This window comes from Quercus robur, chromosome 1 (assembly GCF_932294415.1).
Source record: "Quercus robur chromosome 1, dhQueRobu3.1, whole genome shotgun sequence".
Classification (NCBI taxonomy): Eukaryota; Viridiplantae; Streptophyta; class Magnoliopsida; order Fagales; family Fagaceae; genus Quercus; species Quercus robur.
In genome coordinates, this window is record NC_065534.1 from 15,205,896 (window position 1) to 15,211,297 (window position 5,402).

The window sequence follows — 5,402 nt, forward strand, 5'->3', positions numbered from 1 at the left end:
CTAACTTAAATTGACACCCCTATCAATATCTTTCATCACAGAGCTTGATATTGTCTTCTCAATTTATGACAATCAATATTAAGTAGTCTTTTTCTTACATTTTAAAAAAAATTATTTAATTTTTTTTGGTTGCAGATTGTGTTAGATGATGTAAATCACACTGTTAGGTTCTAAAGACTTAGGATTACATGTTTAGAATCTCAATTTGTATATGTTGGCAAACCAAGAACAAAAACATGTCTTGGATAGGTGCTAGACATTGCTCAAAGTGGTTCATGTCAAGACTCAAGAATATACAAGCTACAGGAAAAAGAATTAAAATTATGTGAAGCTCAACCGATCAAATATCGCAGAAAAAGAATTTTTGCAGAATTTTAAAATAGGCCCAAGCTTGCGAAAACGTTTAGGGTTTTAGCCAAACACTCCTAAGTATAAAAGGAAAGCCCTAGCAATGTTTTGAAGACTTTCTTGGAAGACTTGTGAGTTACTCTTATGAGATCTGAGATGTTTTATACCTTTTAACTCAAAAAGTGTCTACTAGAACAAAATCTACAATCAAGTGTTGGTGGAATCTAGTTGTTGCAAGATCAACAAGTCATGATCTGAAACCTTTGAGTGAGATCTCAAAGTCACAAGCGTGGGTGCTTGTGTGGTGCAAATCCAAGAGAGAAGGAGTTTGTGGATTCGAAACTTGCACATGAACATGTCACTAAGTTGCTGTTGGAGGTAGCAATAGATTTAGAGTTAAATCTTATTGTAAAAATTTCAATTCTCTTATAGTGGATTTGTTCCTCCCTAGGTTTTTACCTTAAGACGATTCGTTTCATTGGTTTTCATAGGTGATCATATCGTTGTGTTCTTTACCTTTCCGCTGTTGTACATGATATGATCTATCCTTGTTTAACCTAGATCTCATAATTAACCTAAGTAATCACTTGGCTAATATATTAGGTTAAATAGTCTGATTTAAAGGGTCTAAACAATCAAACACATGCATTCAAAAATTCTAAAATTTTACCTTGTGCAACTAATCGTAGTTATATATAGAGTGTTCTTGCCTTGCAAGATATTAGAAAACTTGTGATTGTAAAAAAAAAAAAAAAAAAGACGAACCCAATAATGGTTTTGACAGCAATGCCATGGGTTAAAGATCTAGTTGACATGTGGGTTTCAGTTAGCTTAATTGGTAAAGTCTCTGATGGTTGAATAAGAGATCTGGGGTTCAATCCCCGCCTATACCTAAAACTGATTGGTGTCTTGGTCTGGTGATAAAGAGCTATTATCAGGAGCGGACGCCATAGGTTGAAACTCTCTCAAAAAAAGAAAAAAGAAAAAAAAGAAAAAAAGAAGATCTAGTTGACATTGTTATTTGAAGATTTCCTAATAGCATAAAATACAACATTGAAGTCAAAAGCATTGTGTTTTATCTTTTCCATGCTATTTATGGAATCATTTTTTTTTTTTTGGGTGAAATCTAGACACCTGTTTAGAAAAGAAAAAAGTTATGGCACTTTTAGTGTTGATCCTTTTTCATTTTATCACGCCTTTTTTTTTTTTTTTTTAGTTACAACATTTCAATTGATGGGTCTTATATTTTTTTACAAAAATTATTATTATTGTAGGGTCTCAATTTATAGTCCAAGCCCAAAACGTTTGGGATATTGGCCCAATGAGCCCAATACAATAAATTTGAATTGAACAACAGCTAGTTTTGATTTGAATGACAGCCAAACAAAGTTAAGAGATTTTGATCTTAATATACTTTCAATTCGAGGAGGTCCCCCCTTGTATAAATTAATCACAGATGGATACAAAGATAATTTAGATTGCTACAATGTTTTCTCTCTCTTTTTCCGATCTCCCTCTTATGGAGGGTCTCTCACATTATATAGCTCCCTTTAGGTCATCTTGGTCTTACACTTGTTGATCATTTGAGTCCCTAATTGGGTACCCATCCTATCAGACACTCTCTCTGGCTTTCTGAGTTGTGGTGGCCAAGGCAGCATTGTTCGGAGGTCTTCTCCACATAAATGCGGCTAGAAAAGTAGCTACAGTGCATTTAATGTGGTGATAGCAGTTTTTCCTTAGATATTTTTGGGTTTCCTTCTTTCTAGTATGTTCGTAAGGCACATTTCTATCATGGGAACTTCTTGGAGGGTCACTTTAATTGTCAGAATACATATCTGAGCTGCATTTACCATATCCGAGGAAGAGTTCCTCCTCAGATCATCCTCCACTCGTCCCCTACTTATGAGACTCTAACTGGGAACTCCTAATAACTGTTTGTTCCTCCTTGGACCTATTAATGTCCTTGGACAAAGCCCAAGACCCAATATATGATCTTGGGCCTTTATCCCTATAATAGCCCCTCAAAACTCCAGTTTTTTCCCTCCCATTCGAGGAGAAAAGTGGGATTTTGATGTTTTAAGAGTTAACACCATTTGACTCCGTTGTTCGTACGTGTGGGAGTACCATTTTATGTGCCTCATGATTATCTTTGATGTTTCGCAGCCCACAAAGCATCATTAATTACTCCAAGCGGCATGTTGTTCCCCAGATCCAATGGTGAAGCTCAAATCCAATGGTTAAGCTATTTCTTGGAAATTTGAGCGAAATAACTTCCACTCATTTCCATTTCCTATATAAAGCCTCAAGGGAACTTGTTTTCCTTTTACTTTACCAATCTTCAAGCTCTCTAGTGATTTCAAGCGCTCCAACTCATAGAACTTCCCAAGTTACAAAGCTTCCCAAACCTTTCCCTCAAGATTTCTTCGAAAATATTTTAAAAGCTTCAGAGATAAACATACTCATTCTCGTAAGTCATTGTTTCTCCATATTCTCCTTTTTATTCTCAGCCTTCCTCCTCGGCTTTCTTTCTTTTTTAGAAACTTCTTCCTGCGTCATCTCCGTTCATTTAAATGGATAGATTCAAGTATTTAGTAGACTCTCTGGCTAGTATGGAGAGCTTTAGGGCCAAGTACCATATCCCCCAAGGAGTAGGCCTACAATATTGTCCCCCAGACCATGTACTCATAGATAGAGAGGTGGGCAAAGTTGTCATTCCAATGATCACCTTTATAGAGGGAGGAATGACGCTTCCCATGGGTAGGATAACTAGGGATTATCTGCTCAACCATAGATTATGCCCCCATCAGTATGCCACCAATATGTTTAGATTCCTAGGGTGTGTAGACGCTCTAAACGACCAGATGAACCTCAGTTTTACATGGCACAACATCGCTCATTTGTACGAGTGCCATTCCCTTGCCGGGGGATATTACCTCAAATCTCGGTCTGACGAGGTGAGATTGATATCTTGCCTTCCTAAGTCCAACAAAGGCTTGAAGGACGATTATCTGGTCGTCTTCGGGGAATGGCACGACGGTTTTCACTGCCTAGTTAGCACAGGAACACCAGGTGGGGTACCTTAGGATCAGGTCTCTCGGCCAGGACCTTAGTTTTCTAAGCTCTCCCTTTACTTACTTTTAGCAATTTGTCTTCTCATATAGTGTTTATTATTGACTTAACAAAGGCCAAGACAATTACGTTGTATTATTAATGAATTTTTCTGGTATTAATTTTGATTTTAGCATATTTCAAGAATGAGTTAATAAATTTGTCTTCTAAAATTTAATTTTGTTAGCTGAAGTTTGACTTTTTTTTTTTTTCTTTTTAATCTTCTACATTTTAGGATTCAATGGGGGCCTTTTTAATGCTTTTTAATGCATGTGATGAATACAAAGATTGCATTTGGTTTTCGTAATTGGTGTCACTTGAAAAGGTTGAATCATTATCATAATTTATCCTGGACAAAGCATCCATCAGCCGCCTTTTTATATCCTTCTTGGGAGGAAGCTTGGATCATTGAGATTGGGTCTGGGCTTTTTCCATTAGAAACTTAGATTGTCGATTAAAAGAGTGGTATTGAGACTAAATTTCAATTGACATTAGAAAAATAAATTGAATGAATCCCACAATTTGATTTTTAACCTTCTTGCAAGAATTTTAAATGGAGATTCCTCGATAATCACACATTCCCAATGTAAGATCTAAGGCATTTAGTGCATGGTATATAACTGAAAAATCAAATAAAATAAGGATAATTGAGTGGAGGGTTAGTGAAGTTCTCCAAAGTTTTGTAGGCCACTTTTGAAGATTCTAATAAGTTTTCTGGGATTGGGCAAAAAATGGTCTACCATTCAAGAAAAGACTTGGGAAATGGCTCAATTGGATTTTTCCCAAAATGGAAAAATCTCTAATGTTTAAATTGATCATTCTGGACCTAGAATGTGTTAGTCAATGCGTGGGAAAATCTTTTCATTTTGTGGGGTTGTCCACCCCATTGGGTGGTTGTGAATTTGTGAGGACTCGTTTAATGGTGCACTTGGAATGAGTGATTTTAAGGGATAATTTGGTATTGGCATATGGCCATGGGTGAGGGTTATGGAATTTTGCTTACTACATTAAATTCATAGAGTTTTGGGTTTTCCTGGGATCAGACGTTGGAGCAAAATGCCATTTGTGTGGAAGATATTTTTGGACAATTGTTTGAATCAGTTGTAAGCATAGATGAAAATTTGGCTCGGGATGAAGATGGGAGTTGAGGGGTGGTAAGGTTTCGAGCCACTAGAGTCAAACCTTGAAAATGACCAAAATACCCTAAAAACATCTAAAATGATTAAAATATTCCCCTAAAATTTCTAAAATGACCAAAATGCCCTCAAATCTTCTAGAATGTTAAAATGACCTAAATACCCCCAAAATCTCTAAAATAACCAAAATACCCCAGTAACCTCAAAATGAAAAAAAATAAAAAATAAAATACTCCTAAAGCCTCAAAATGACCAAAAGTAGCCTTGAAACCTCTAAAGTAACCAAAATAGCCTGAAACCTCTAAAATGACCAAAATTCCCTTGAAATCTCTAAAATGACCAAAATATCCTAAAATCTATATATATATATATATATATATATATATATATATTGGAACCTCTAAAATGACTAAAATACCTCTGAAACCTCTAAATGACATAAAAGTAACTCGCAAATTTTGGTTATTTCGAAGGCTTTAGGTATTTTAGACTAGTTTAAAAGTATGAGATAGCTTGGTCATTCAAGAGGTATCAGTGTATTTTTGGTTGTTTTGAAGTTTTGGGGGTATTTTACTCATTTTAGTGATTTTAGATAGTATTTTGGTCATTATAGTGGTTTAGGGAGTATTTTGGTCTTTTAGAGGTTTTTAGAGTATTTTGGTTATTTAAGAGGTTTCGAGGGTATTTTGGTCATTCTAGTGGTTTCAAGAGTACTTTAGTCAATTTAAAGGTTTTGAGTTATATTTTATCATTTTAGAGGTTTCGGGGCGTTTTTCGTCATTTTCGAGGTTTCAAGGAGTTTTTGCTAAT